Source organism: Chelonia mydas, chromosome 10 (assembly GCF_015237465.2).
Source record: "Chelonia mydas isolate rCheMyd1 chromosome 10, rCheMyd1.pri.v2, whole genome shotgun sequence".
Lineage (NCBI taxonomy): Eukaryota > Metazoa > Chordata > Testudines > Cheloniidae > Chelonia > Chelonia mydas.
This window is the reverse complement of record NC_051250.2, coordinates 76,619,514-76,635,041: the sequence shown is the minus strand read 5'-3', so window position 1 is coordinate 76,635,041 and position 15,528 is coordinate 76,619,514. Positions and strand designations below refer to the sequence as shown.

General features: G+C 47.3%; 1 long non-coding RNA gene across 3 annotated transcripts in view; it reads left to right on the top strand.

Annotated features, from left to right (window-relative positions):
- The first annotated feature begins 5,451 nt into the window (after positions 1-5,451).
- LOC122461933 overlaps positions 5,452-15,528 on the top strand; it is a 51,059-nt gene continuing 40,982 nt past the window's right edge. For all 3 annotated transcript variants that reach the window (XR_006284200.1, XR_006284199.1, XR_006284198.1), the window contains exons 1-2: positions 5,452-5,584; positions 6,309-6,375. This is a non-coding gene — a long non-coding RNA (uncharacterized LOC122461933). The remainder of the gene's footprint in view (positions 5,585-6,308; positions 6,376-15,528) is intronic.

Below are 15,528 nucleotides of genomic sequence, written 5' to 3'. Positions count from 1 at the left end.
AATACCTGGGCCCTTTAAATCACCCCTGGAGCTACCAGCTGCAGAGGCGGCTGGAAGCCCCGGGGCTCAGGGGCGATTTAAAAGGCCCTGGGCTCCAGCCGCCGCTACCGTAGCAGAGCCCCTGGCCCTTTAAATCACCGCCGGAGCCCTGCTGCCGCTACCCCGGGCCTCCGGCAATGGGGCTTGGGCTGCACTTTAAAGGGCCCAGGGCTCCCCGCAGTGACTGGAGCCCCGGGCCCTTTAAAGCGCCACCTGGGGAAGCCGGTCCGGTCCCGCACGGCGTACGGGCTCTTGCCGGTACGCCGGACCGGACCGGCTTACTTTCACCTCTGCCGGACAGACCACATCAGCGCCGCTTTAGCGCCGTCATGAAGACAAGTGCTTTGTCTGTTTTGACGTGGGATGTTGGTGATTCGGTGTTTTAAGGATTATATATCTCAACTGTCAGGAAAGACCGGTTGCCTGACAGCTCTCTCATAATTTCCTGCAACTGTGACAAAGTAAATCAACAAAAATGCTTAAAAATAAACACCAGGATTTTCTGTCAAAACGATAAAGATATAAAAATTGGATTCTGCCAAGCATACTCGTACGCTTTCTCTTTCGCATCTGAGCCTGCTGACAGAGCCCAGTACCCCACTGAACTAAATGGGTTTCTTACCTGTGTACATCAGTGTTTGCAGGATCAGGAATCCATCAGTACCTGCCTGAGTGCCTGTTTTTCTCCATGCTGTTCTGAGTTTAATGCCTTAGAATCTAGAACAGTGCTGAATTTGTGCCAGGGCTTGCCAGGGCTGAGCCTCAGCACCTCTTGGCTTGGCAATTCATAGCTCCAGCAGTGCACCTCTGGGCTTGCTGCGTCTGTTATGAAGGTAAAAACATTGCTTGAGCCCCGGCACCTAATTGCTTGAGTCCCAGCACGTCTTTCATTACAAATTAAGCACTGCACTAGAACTGGGTGAATGTTTTTGGCCAAAACTTGATTTTGGCAAAAAATGTAGGTTTGGTGGCTCTGAAACATTTTGTGAATTTGCTTCAATTTCACCAAATTGTTTCAGTCACAAAGAAAAAAATCAGAGAAAATCAAAATGTTTCAGGTAGCCTTTTTCTAAACAAAACATTTGGATTTTTAGGTTTGAAATTTTTGGTTTCAAAGTTGTCTTTAATTTTTTTTTTAAACCAACTTGAAGTGGTTGAAATCGCAATGAAACCTTTTGATTTTGTTGAAATGAAACGTTTCGTTTGACCCAAAATGGTTTTTTTGGACTTTCTGATTCACCAAATATTTGGAAAAATTCATTTTTGGTCCTAGAATTGCTGTGTACCGTTGCTCTTGCCACATATTATCTCAGAGGTCAACGATGGGCCAAATGACCCTATAGGATAGGTTGCGTTGATACGTGGGTAAGAAACCTTTAGGGAATAACGTAGTGCTGCAAGTACTGGTGATTCAGTAGACAACCTCTGAACCAATACCCCTGCTTACTGTAAGGGGATCCTCTGCTAATGGAGTTCATTAACGATGCAGGGCACTTCTTGGAAGAACACAGCTGTTAACCCGCCTCGGGGCCAAGTCACAGCTGGTGGTTGCATCCTACCTCTCTAAATTGCCTCGGCAGTTTCAGTTAGATATGGAATCGTCACTTCCTGTCCTAAACTGTTGAGCAGTGCTGCTGTATGCTGTTAATCAACTGCCATCGCAGAGGTGGCTGCATTTCAATGGGGGATTAAATCATTGCTTTGGAGGGTTTGTATAGTAGCTCGTGAAGCACTTTAGAATCCTTCAAGATCCCAAAACATCATGCCTGACTTAAATCTGGGGATTCAAATTCACCTCCCAACCCCAGTATTCAAAGGGGTTTGGATTCAAGGTCCTGCTTTTGACCCATTTCTAATTACACCCCTCCCCCCCCACGGCAAAATGTTGAAAAAACTGCAGCCCTGTTGCTTCCCCCAACTTTTCCCCAACTGGGCTTTTGTCTGGAAGAGATCACATGACTTCCTATTCTTGTCTGACTTCTTACAATCTCTCTTCTCCCCATATCTTCTCTATGTTCCTTCCTCTTCTTGTCTAAGAAAATTCTTATAACAGAATTCTAAAACTCAGCCACGCTGCAGTCCAGCCAGACCCTCTCTGGTGGCTGTACCAGTCCTTGTCATTGACTGGAAGATGAGCTTCAGGAAGGACATGGACTAAGGTGAGGGAAGAGTTAGGAGATATATTTGGAAAAAGGCAAATATAGAGTCCCCGCGCCCCCCTGCCCCAGCTTACCTCCGCTCCACCGCTGCCCCCAACCACTTGGCACTCTAGGCGACCGCCTAGTTTGCCTAGTGGTTGCAGCGGCCCTGAATATAGTGCCCATCTTCAAAAAGGGAAAGAAGGAGAACCCGGGGAACTACAGACCAGTCAGCCTCACCTCAGTCCCTGGAAAAGTCATGGAGCAGGTCCTCAAGGAAACCATTTTGAAGGACTTGAATGAGAGGACGGTGATCAGGAACAGTCAACATGGATTCACCAAGGGTAAGTCATGCCTGACCAACCTGACTGCCTTCTATGGTGAGACAACTGGCTCTGTGGATATGGGGAAAGCAGTGGACGTGATATATCTTGACTTTAGCAAAGCTTTTGATACGGTCTCCCACAGTATTCTTGTCAGCAAATTTAAAAAGTATGGGCTGGATGAATGGACTATAAGGTGGATAGAAAGTTGGCTAGATTGTCGGGCTCAATGGGTAGTGATCAATGGCTCGATGTCTAGTTGGCAGCTGGTATCAAGTGGAGTGCCCAACAGGTCAGGCCTGGGGCTGGTTTTGTTCAACATCTTTATTAATGATCTGGATGATGGGATGGATTGCACCCTCAGCAAGTTCGCAGATGACACTAAGGTGGGGGGAGAGGTAGATGCACTGGAGGGCAGGGATAGGGTCCAGAGTGACCCAGACAAATTGGAGGATTCGGAAGAATCCCATGCACCGCTACAGGCTGGGGACTGACTGGCTAAGCAGCAGTTCTGCAGAAAAGGACCTGAGGATGACAGTGTATTACAGAAGCTGGATATGAGTCTGCAGTGTGGCCTTGTTGCCAAGAAGACTAATGGCATATTGGGCTGTATTAGAGGAGCATTGCCAGCAGATCGAGGGAAATGATTATTCCTCTCTATTCGGCACTGGTGAGGCCACATCTGAAGTACTGCGTCCAGTTTTGGGCCCCCCACTACAGAAAGGATGTGGACAAATTGGAGAGAGTCCAGTGGAGGTCAATGAAAATGATTAGGGGGCTGGGGCACATGACTTACGAGAAAAGGCTGAGGGAACGGGGCTTGTTTAGTTTGCCGAAGAGAAGAGTGAGGGGGGATTTGATAGCAGCCTTCAACTACCTAAAGGGGGTTCCAAAGAGGATGGAGCTGGGCTGTTCTCAGTGGTGGCAGATGGCAGAACAAGGAGCAACGGTCTCAAATTGCAGTGGGGGAGGCCTAGGTTGGATATTTGGAAACACTATTTCACTAGGAGGGTGGTGAAGCACTGGAATGGGTTCCCTAGGGAGGTGATGGAATCTCCATCCTTAGCGGTTTTTAAGGCCTGGCTTGACAAAGCCCTGGCTGGGATGATTTAGCTGGTGTTGGTCCTGCTTTGAGCAGTGGGTTGGACTAGATGACCTCCTGAGGTCTCTTCGTACCGTAATCTTCTATGATTCTATGATTTGTTTTTTTAAAGAGAAAATAGACCCAGTCGGCAAATTCACTCTGGTGCGGCTCCATGATTTCACTGGAGTGACCCAACATAGCCATTTCTTTAAAACTTCAGTCAGCCAACTTAGAGACATTGACTCGTTAGAGAATAAAGATTTATGAGAGACTTTGTTTTCTGATACAAAGTCAATCACTGCAGCTTTGAAGTTCCTAGGAGGCCCATTGGTGTAGGTTCATTAGTTTGTATAATATGTTTTCAGTGATGAGTGAAGAGCTTGTTTTGCTTGAACTTTTTGTCCTGGTGCTGCCATTGTGGCTCAGAACATCTAGTTCAGGGAGTTTATTTAAGATGTATCACGGTTAGGCAAGGGTAGTTTTGTTGTATTTCTTCTCTGGTTTATCAGCTAACATTGGCACCCTATGTGCTAGGTGCTGTGCAAACATTGGCTGTGATCCTCCAGAGAGCGATGTATGTGTTTAAAACTATGTGCTAGGAGTAGACCCATTGACCTCATAACCCCAGTGTGTGGAGTGAACACAGACCTAAATCTTTGCAGGATAGAGGCTGTAGAAGAGAAGATGGTCCCTGCCTTGAAGAGCTGACAATCTACAAAGACAAGTCAGGCTGATATGCTGAGATAAGCTACAGATAAGAATTCAACATTGCCTGCCCCCAGCATTCAAAATTATGTATCAGACACACCCCCCCCCCCCAATAATTATGAGATTGTCTTAAGAATTGAGAGATTTTATTTTTAAAATGGGGATTTTTTTATTTGCCATCCAGTTTCTGAGCCTTTTGGGGTCCTGTCTTCATGTCAAGGGCTAGAAACTTTTTGTTTTTTTTAAAACAAACTGAGACTCTCACATAATCACATGACTCCAAGAGCTGGGGCTTTAAGGAAAAAGTGTGGCCTAGCAGATAGAGCAATGGCCTAGACTCTGAAGAGCTGGCTTCTATTACCAGTTTTGCCACTGGCCTGCTGGTTGACTTTGGGCACGGCATGTCACTGACCCATGCCTCAGTTTCCCCATCTGTAAAATGGGGATAATGACTCTGCCCTCTGTTGTAAAGCACTTTGAGATCCACTGATTAAAAGTGCCAGATAAGAGTTAGGGATTATTTGTACTGTGAGCCATGGGATAAAATGGTGAGAGCTGGCAGCTGTGATCTGAATGTGTAAATTACAATTTCTGTCCCGTTTCACCTGCACAGAACAGCCTCCCACAGCCAAATCTCCTGTGTTGTTGGTGATCCCCCACACTGCCTTCCTCTCACCCTTTCCTGCCCCCCATGGGAGACCTTCAGTCTGGAAGAGGTCAAATGCTTAGAGGCTTGTGCCTGTTCACATCTCCCTGGTGTAATTTTGTTTGTTATTAGGCATCATCATAAGCCCCACAGCGTGAGACTGTGGCAGGGCACCCAGGCTCTGTTACACCATCTCACCCCATGCTGGTGGTGACCCTCAACCTCTGACTACCAGAAGCTGGGAGTGGAAGACAAGGGTGGATCTCCCGATAATTGCCCTGTTCTGTACCCTCCCTCTGAAGCCCTGGTGTTGGCTGCTGCCAGAGACAGGATACTGGGCAAGGAGGACCATGCTCTGACCTACTATGGCATTTATGTTCTTACACTTCTCCGAGGGGCAGATATATCAACACCAGCATGGAGGTACACAGTGAGCCCATTGCTGAGTCAGGTGCATTTCATTAGTGCTCACTGATCAGACAGAACCGGCCTCCCTGCAGGTGGAGAAAAAGCCCTGGGGCTAGCCAGCTCAGGAGGTGGGGAAGGCTGAGTTCATGCTGACCTAATTTAGAGGATAACCTGCTTCATGTGTGGTGGTTTGTTCGTTTGGTTTTGTGGTTGCTGAGGAGGCTGAAGAATGAAGAGGGTGAGCGGTGTACTAAGGGGGAGTGGGGGGCTGTGTGAGCCCAGTGATGGTTGTGGTGATACTGTGGAATTTTACTGCTGCAGGTAAGAATTTGGCCATGTGTCTGCAGCTGGTGAATGTCCTTATAGCTCAGAAATGCTCCACTTGTTTTCCCAAGGCCAGGAGGCAACCGCAGGAAGGACTGGCTAAGCTGTAAAGTCAGGAGTTCCTCTCAACTGCCGAAGGCCCCAGTGTTGCCCAGAGAGTTCAGATGGGGGAATGTCTAGGGGGGAAGTACAGTAAGAAATTGGTTCCTCCCATGATGTAATCTGCCATTGCTCACCCAGACCCAACAGAGCAGAGATACTGAGAGAACTGAGATGAAAGACAGGGGCCGGTTGGAATCAATGGGAGCTTGCCATTGACTTCACTGGGGCCAGGTTTCACCACATGTCTGAGTCCTAAAGGTCGTACAGCCCCATCCATATTGCTTATGTGATGAGAAATAAAAATAAGATGGGGACGGGAAGAATCTAGGAAGGAAGAGAAGACAAGGGACCACGGCTCTTGAGAGCTCACTAGTCCCAAGGGGACAGACCTTTTAGGGTATTTAGGCACCTAACTCCCAGTGATTTCCCTGGGAGAAAGGTGCCACGCCCAAAGGGTTCTCCTCACTTCTCCTGTTACACTTGCTGGCCCTATTTGGTTTTGTCTCTAACTTTCTTTTCTGTTTTAACATGAACAGGTACAGGGAGGAGCCAGGTAGTAGCAGAGCTGAGATCAGAGAAGGAAAAAGAGCCTGAAGAAGTGGGGTAAGTGAGAGGAGAATCGGGCCCAATGGTCCTACTTGTATGAGCAAGGACTAATCCTTTGGGCAAGAGGTTGCAGGATTGGGCCCTTCTTACTATCCCTGGTCTGCAGGATTGAATGTCTCACAATGGAGGTTCCTGTTGTACCCTGGGAAGACTTAGGGTGCTGAATTTACCCACATTTGCCAGTCTTTGAATGCCTGCCGGCCAATTGGCAGCGTTCTGCCCAGCTTACAGAAAATGCTGTTCCTGGTATTGGAGTAATGTATCAAATTGACAAGATATCATAGTTGCTTAAGCAAAGCATAAAGTCATCATTGGCATGGGACATTAGCACGTGATGCTGTACAAGTGAGATTGTATTGATGTGAAACACATTGTAACAATGTTATGCAGTGACAGCCCCTCCTTGTGGTACCAGAGAACACTCCAGAAATGTGTTACGCAATGCTGCCTGCGGATATAAGCAGTATCTAGCTAAAACTCTCCCTGACTTTGTCTTAAAGACATCATCATATGTTTTACAGCAAGGGAAACACTCAGAATAGCTGATCAAATGGGGAGAAATGGCAGAATAACTGGTTAACATGACAAAGAACAGCAGATTGAGATATTGACGTTGAATACCACTTCCTCGTAGGTGAGGATTTAGTTTTCAGTGGGCCTCCAATGGCATCTATTATTGTTGCCCACGGTCCCACAAGTTATTTTTCTTGGTCTGCAAGCAGTGTATAGTCTCTGGAGAAGTGCTGTACTGTTGTTCTGGGTTGTTTGACTTTGTGGGAGCTCTGACAAGCCCCAAGGGAGCTGACTTTCTGCCATATTCTTTCTAGAGTCGACTTTTGGGTTGGGGTTGTTCACTGGGAACTGAGCATTGTTGTTTCTGACAGAGACGTTTGCCCTCATGCTGTTTGTGATCGCCCCTGTTCCAGGACTGGTGTCCATAGTATAAATGCAACATCTTGTATTAAGATAATACCCAGGCTTCATGTCACCAATTTCTTCTCCAATGGGAAGGCGACTTGCAGGGCCCTGACATGTGCTACCACTCAGCAGTATTAATGATTGTCCTTTGTACGGTAGCTTTTGCGTGCAAGGGCAGCGATGAGGAGGTAGGGGATTCCCTCTTGTGCTGTAGTCGCTTTGGACTGGTGTGCTGGAGTAATGTGGCTGCAAAGCAGATGTAAGGCTGGGGAATGTCCCAGGGGGCATCCCTGGAGGTGCTGAGCTGACTTAGTTGCCACTGGGCTCTGGACAGGGGCGGGAAGAATCATGACTGGGGTGTGTCTATACTGTGACCGTTCCTTGCTGCCTGAGTGACCACTAGGGGCTGTTGCTGCCAGGGTGTAGGTCAGTGCAACTCCAGCGGCCCAGGGATGTGTGTTGCCTCCCCTCTCAGTCCCTGCACCGAGCTCAGCACCAGACACGTGGATTTCTCTCGAAGTCCCTGTCATGAGCAGGCTCCAGTCCAAATCAGTGAGTCCTAACGATCACAGACAATGGGGGTGGAGACTGCACCAAACTAGAGATTAAAACACAGGGAGCTGCATATGGATTATCCACGTAGAGGGGAGGCTCAGACACCCTGCGACCTTCCCCTCTCCTCCCCAGAGCAAGTGCAAGTCTCCATGGGAGACTGGGCAGGATGGGGACATCATTTTCTTTCTCCATCTCTGTGGAGCGTTCCCGGGAGCGTCCCAATGAATGGCCTGCTCGGACACCCGTGAGCGTTTATACCTGGATGTGGGGCTATCTGTAGTGTTCAGTGACCTTCCAACGCTTCATTTTAAAACTTGACTGAAATCCTGAGGAGCTTGCAAGAACATACAGCCCTTCCCCAGGGGTGCTCTGTGCGCTGTGTACAGCGGGGCCCCCACTTATTTGTCACCCTCTTTCTTGTTCCTAAGATCTTCACTTACGCTCCCCCTAGAAAGGTACTGCAGAATGAGTCCTTTCCTGCGGCCATCTGGTGGATCTGCATAGTAACTGCAGTACTCTCTGGATTTTCCTGCCTGCCTTGTGGAAGGCAAGGATCTGGGGTAGCTCTGGATGAAAGATTTGAGTTTTGAACGGAGTATTTCACCAATAATTTCCCCAGCTCCGACCTGGGGCATGCTATTGGGTTTCCTGCATCGGCCCCATGAAAGCCAACAGACGCTGAAAGATCTTCTCCCATATTGATTCTTACGCTGATGTCCTGTGAAAATTGGGGCCTCTTTCTTTTAACTTGGGACTGGGCCTTCACATAAGTACAGAGCACCCGGGGGATGCAGATGTGGTCTAGACACCCTCTGTTATCCACCCCTTCACTTGCCCCAGTGGAGCCTTCACCACTCCCTTTCCTGCACGGCGATGCTCTAACCCGCTGGCACCGTTGTGACCTGGGCTGGGGAGAGCAGCAGGTGAGACACTTGCTCGCTGGGGAGAGCAATCTGGCATCTACCTTGTCCCAGTTGTCGTTCTACGCTATGACTTATGGGCCTGATCCTGCATGGAGTCAAGTGCCTCCTATGGCCTGGCCCTGGGCACCCTCAACTCCCACTGAGTTTAATAGAATTGAGAGTGTTCAGAACTGAGTCCTGTGCTGTTGACCTGGGAAACGGAAGCTGGCCTGACCAGGTGGTAACTACTGTCTGCAAATTGTCTGCCTTCCTTGGCAAGAACAGCCCGCGCCAGCCTAGCCATGGAAGTGAATGGGAAGCTCCCCATTGACTTAATCGAGCTGTGGATCAGGCTTCTGTTTCCAACTCGAGCCCAAAGGTCTGCTGCTTGGCTGTCAGATGACTATGTTCATAAGCTCTGAGTGATTTCTGACACGGGATCCTGCTGTTCCCCGTTCCGGCTGCTGCTACTTGTTGACAACTGACCTCACTCACCCCAAAGAGAGAGCAAAAATGTTGGTTACCTGAGTAAACCCTCCAACTCTAAAATACCAGCAAGGCTGGGGTTCAGGACGCTCGTTTGGCTTGTGTGATTGGAGGTATAAAGAAAATAATGCGTGTGCCTGTTTCTCGTAACAGTAAGTTTTTCAGATGTGGGTGGTACCCAGAACTCTGCTCTTTACCTGGCTTCCATCCAAAGAAAGATTTAGGAGTTTGCGCGATGGATCAATTTCAGTGGCTCCATGTACATTTCATCCTTTGTTGTACTGAATGGCAATGAAATTATTGCACTTGCAGGGCTTGGGATTTGAATGCACAAATTGCAACCTTTGTTTTATCCGCATTGATCGGAGAGTTCCCACTTAGCAAAAGCAGATGTCTATCAGCTGGCTTCCACTGGAAAAAAGTCTCTGGGAGTTTAGGCCATAAGTCACCATTTTGTAGCATCGTTAGATTTTCTGTAGCCACGTGCAGCCTGGTGCATGCCAAAATCCACAACTGTCACATTTATAAATCTCTTAAAGGGTCAAAGAGGCATCCGTGCTGGATGTGGCTTTCACTATGAGCTGGGAGGGGTCATTCCGCTATTTTGCAAATCCGGAAAAGAGATACTGGGATTTTGTTTTTATTCGTTGTTTTCCAGTAGCTTCTAGAGGCCTCAACCAAGATCAGGATCACATTATGCTAAGTGCTGAATAGACACATAGTCAAACAGTCCCTGTTCCAAAGAGCTCACAGTCTAACTTGGACAAGACAGACCAAGGGTGGGAGAAAAGAATAATTTCCCCATCCTATAGATCAGTGGTTCTCAACCAGGGAGACGTGTACCCCTGGGGGTACACAGAGGTCTTCCAGGGGTACAGCAACTCATCTAGAGATTTGCTAGTTTTATAACAGGCTACATAAAAAAAACACGAGCGAAGTCAGTACAGACTAAAATTTTCATACAATGACTTGTTTACACTGCTCTATACGCTATTACCAGGGTGGCCAACCTGAGCCTGAGAAGGAGCCAGAATTTACCAATGTGCATTGCCAAAGAGCCACAGTAATACGCAGGCAGCCCTCCCGATCAGCGCCTCCCCCTCCCTCCCCGCACCTCCCGATCAGCTGTTTCGTGGCATGCAGGAGGCTCTGGGGGGGAAGGGGAGGAGCGAGGGCACAGCAGGCTCGGGGAGGGGGCGGGAAGGGGTGGAGTGGGGGCAGAGCCAGGGGTTGAGCAGTGAGCACCCTCGGCACATTGGAAAGTTGGCGCCTGTAGCTCCAGCCCCGGAGTCGGTGCCGAGACAAGGAGCCTCCTGGGGCTCTGGAGCCACCCCTGTACTATCCACTGAAATGTAAGGACACTATTTATATTCCAGTCGATTTATTTTATAATTCTGTGGTAAAAATGAGCATCAGCGATGTTTCAGTAACGGCATGCTGTGACACGTCTGTATTTTTAGGTCTGATTTTGTAAGCAAGTAGTTTTTAAGTGAGGTGAAACTTGGGGTAACATGAGACAAATCAGAGGCAGAGTAGTCTGGAAAGGTTGAGAGCCAGTGGTATAGATGACAAATAGAGATTAGATTTGTAGACTGATATATTGAAATGAAGCAGGCTTTGCTTGTCTTATAGACCCTTCTCTTTTTGCATATTAAATGCTAGAAGGGAGAACTAACCAAGTGAAAATTTTCTGTAAGCCTCCTTAATGCATGACAACGAGTGTCTAGCATAGTTTGTGTTCATATTGTAATCAGCACATAGGATGTTTAAGGAAAATACCATTTGACTGTAAAATAAGAAGTTAAAACAGTTCAGGAAGAGAGAGACTTTAATGACCCCTTGTGACATATGGGAGAAAAGTAAGGGGGTGCCTCGATCTCATTAAAGACTCATGGGAAGGGTGCCATGAGGTGAGGGAAGAACCAGTAACTGAGTATGTTCAGAAGGGAGTTAAAAGACAAGATGGAAATTGTCCAAAACAACCTCCAAGACGGTCAGTATGATAAACATACTTGTAAACGCACTTTTGACATAGGAGATTTGGTGATTGTACTCAGCCCCGCAAAAAGTTTCAAAATGCAAAACTCTTGGGAGGGGCCCCTTTTGAGGTGGTAGAAGTGACAAGCGAGGACACCGATCAAGTTAAAAAGCCCCATGATGATACTGGTTTTCCAACTGGTACACATGAACTGGCTCAAAGCCTGTCACCGTAGGGAGGCCAGGGTAAACATGATCTGCTGTGTGGAAGGGGAAACTGAGGCACACCCACTCACTGATTTGATGGCTGAATGCCAAGATGGATCAACTCTGCAAAGCATTGAAATCTGTAAAGAATTAACCCCAGTCGCAAATGGAGAGGGGTTGTCAGTGCTGCAAGGGTCCGGCGAGGTGTTTTCCAACAAGCCAGGGAGAATACACTTGCTGTCCTATAAAATCCTCACAAAAGGGACACAACCTTCCCCCCACTTCCAGGCCTTGCAAGGTGAAAGAGCAAAACTTGTGCAGAAATACAGACCATGCTGGACCTGGGAGTAATTAAGGAATCTGACAGCCTCTGTGCATCCCCTGTGCTCTTGGGCCCCAAAAGGGATGGCACTGTAGGATTTTGTGTGGACTATAGAAAGCTTAATGCTGTTACTGTAGCAGATGCGTACCCTATGCCAAGAAATGATGATCTGCTCAACTTGCTGAGCCAAGCCAAATACCTCAGTACTTCTCATCTAACTAGAGGCTACTGGCAGATTCCTCTGGAGGAGGAGGCACAGCAAAAGTCTGCTTTCATCCCTGATACAGGGCTCTATGAATTCGCAGTATTACCCTTTGGTTTGGTAAATGCTGGTGCTACCTTGCAGAGACTGGTCAACAAAGCTTTGCAAGGGCAGGCTCAGTGGGACCGCAGCACATCGGGTGGCATCCCGGATGGGGTCCAACCCATCACAGCCCTGTGACCAGAATGGCAATCACTGACTAGATCTAGGTTTCAGAGTTGTAGCTGTGTTAGTCTGTATCAGCAAAAGCAACGAGGAGTCCTTGTGGCACCTTAGAGACTAACAAAATTTATTTGGGCATAAGCTTTCGTGGGCTAAAACCCACTTCATCAGATGCATGGAGTGGAAAATACATTAGGAAGATAAAAGAAAAGGAGTACTTGTGGCACCTTTAGAGACTAACAAATTAGGAAGATATATATACATAGTAAATGAAAAGATGGGAGTTGCCTTACCAATTCTACTAGATCTAGTAGTCTTTGTGGAAGGCTTATTCGGACAAACTCCCAGTGAAGAACTTTTTGTTTCGGAAAGTGGACGCAGTAACCAGGGGAGCAGCCAGTTTAGACTTGATTCTGACTAACAGAGAGGCATTTGTCACAAATCTGAAGGTTGAAGGAAACTTGAGTGAAAGTGATCATGAGATTTCATGATTCCAAGGAAAGGAAGGAGTGAGAGCAGCGGAATAAGGAGCATGGCCTTCAAAAAAGCAATCTTTAACAAATTCAGATACCTGGTAGGTAAGGTCACATGGGAAGACAACCTAAGGGATAAAGGAATTCAGGAGAGCTGGCAATATCTCAAGTAGACAATACTAAAGGCACAAGAGCTAACTATTGATGTGAGGGAAGGATAGGAAGAATAGCAAGAGGCCGATGTGGTTCTATCAGGAGCTCTTTAATGACCTAGAAATCAAACGGAAATCCTACAGAAAATGGATATATGGAAAAATTGCTAAGGAGGCATAAAAAAGTATAGTACAAGCATGTAGGGACAAAATCAGAAAAGCTAAGGCATAAAATGAGTTACAACTAGAAAGGGAGATAAAACAACAAGAAGTTCTATAAATACATTAAGAGAAAGACAAAGTGTAGGTCCTCAACCTAGTGGGGAGGAGAGCTAATGACTTCAAGAAGGCTGAGGTGTTTAATGCCTATTTGGCTTCAGTCTTCCCTAAAAAGATCAATGGTGATACTCGATGCAATTAATATTCAGAGCAAGGGGGAAAGAACAGGTTAAAGAATATTTAGCTAATTTAGACATAACAAATTGGCATGGCTTAATGAAATTCATCTAAGGTACTTAAGGAACTAGCTGAAGCAATCTCAGAGCCATTAGCAATTATCTTTGAGAACTGATGGAGGATGGGTGAGGTTCCAGAGGACTAGAGAAGGGCAAACATAGCACCTATCCTTTAAAAAAGGGAGCTATGAGGGCCTGTGGAATTATAGACCAGTTGGCCTAACTTTGATACCTGGAAAGGTACCAGAACAAATTATTAAACAACCAATATGTAAGCACCAAGAGGATAATAGAGTTATAAGGAATAGCCACCCTGGATTTCTCAAGAACAAATCCTGTCATGCCAACCTAATGCCCTCCTTTGACAGGGTTACTGGCCTAGGGGATTGGGGGGGAAGAAGCAGTAGATGGGATTGTGACATATCCCCAGGGTGCAGCCTGGGACCGCAGGACCGCTGTGCCTCCTTCACTCTCCAGTCTGGGCTGTCTCTCACAATGCTTTGCTAGTAACAAGCAGCAAACCAAATTCACAGCCATGAAAAATGCGTCATGGACCGTGAAATCTGGTCTTGTGTGTGCTTTTACCCTATGCTGCACAGATTTCAGGAGGAAGTGGCGGCTGCTGACTGAGGGCCCAGCTCTGCAGGCAGTAGCATAGAAGTAAGGGTGGCAACACCGTACCACGCCCTCCTTACTTCTGCACAGAGCTGGTGGCTCTGTCCTCGCAGCTGGGATCTCAGCCAGCAGCCGCTGCTCTCCCGCTGCCCAGCTCTGAAGGCAACGCCGCCACGGGTAGCAGTACCGCGACCCCCCCCCCCCCAAACTCCTTTTTGGGTCAGGACCCCGACAATTACACCACCGTGAAATTTCAGATTTAAATAGCTGAAATCATGAATTTATGATTTTAAAAATCCGATGTCCGTGAAATTGACCAAAAGGGACCGTGAATTTGGTAGGATCCTATGTATAATAGAATATGGATATTCTTATTCATAGAAATGTCTAATACTTTGTAGACTCATGCTAAGCTCTTTGCTTCAATATCTTGTTGCAGTGAGTTCCACATGATACTTTTTGTTGCCTTTTAATTCAAAGCCTCATTTTATTATTGAGAGGAGGCAAAGAAGAGCACCTGGCAGTATTTCTCTTTATGCCATGGCAGTATTTTAGATACCTCCATCAGGTTTCCTGTTTGGGGCTGTTTCTTTAGAGAGGAGGCAATCTTATACACTCTCCTCTTAGGAGAAGACTTTCTAGGTGTCTGGTCAGTTTCTGTGCCTTTCTCTGGGCATCTTCTATTTCTGCTGTATCCTTTCTGAGATGGGCTGACTGGGAGTGTATACAGTGTCTAAGGTGACCACATGAGGGTGCCAATGCTATTTTGAGAAGTCATGCAATTTATCTGTAGCTCCTCTAATGACCTACAGCTGTTGGAAGAGGCTGCTACCAGTAGCTACACCAGATTCTACACTTCACACTGTACCACTGGCAGAGTCTGGCCCTTTAAGAGGGATCCTCTCCCACAGAACTGATGCTGTGGCCCTCGTACCATCTCCCTGCTGCCAGCATAACGGGGAAATGGGGGCATCTGTTTACAGCCAGTCTAAGTGAGAGCAGCCCTCCGGCAGCTCAGACTGGGTGCAGGGAGACTGGCCCTGCAAAGATGCAGCGTCACGACTGGAGTGCACCTGTCCCGCTCTGTGCAGAGCCGCCGCACCCTAACAATTTGCATGTTCCCGTGTCACTTCTCGAACAGATGTCTGGATAAATTAAGTCCTCCATTAGGGCCAGGTCTTGTGGTTTGGATATTTCTGCTGGTTGTTCTAGAAATGCCTCATCCACCTCCTTTCCCTAATTTAGTGGTCTGTCGTGAATCACAAATTGAATATGAGTCAACAACGTGATGCGGTTGCAAAAAAAAGCATCTGTAATTCTGGGATGTACTAATACGCATGTTTAAGACCTGGGAAGTCATTGTTCCACTCTCTTCAGCAGCAGGAGTGCTGTGTGCTGTTTTGGGCACTGCACACTAAGAAAGCTGTGAACAAATTAGAGCGAGTCCAGAGGAGAGCAATAAAAAGTGTAGAAAACCTAACTTAGGAGGAAAGGTTGAAAGAAAAGGGCATGTTAAGTCCAGAGAAGAGGAGCCGGAGGGGGTGGGAGAGGACCTGATAGCAGTCTTCAAATATGTTAAGTCCGGTTATAAAGAGAACAGTGATAATTGTTCTTCATGTCCACCCAGGGAAGGACAAGAAATAATTGGCTTCGTTTGCAGCAAG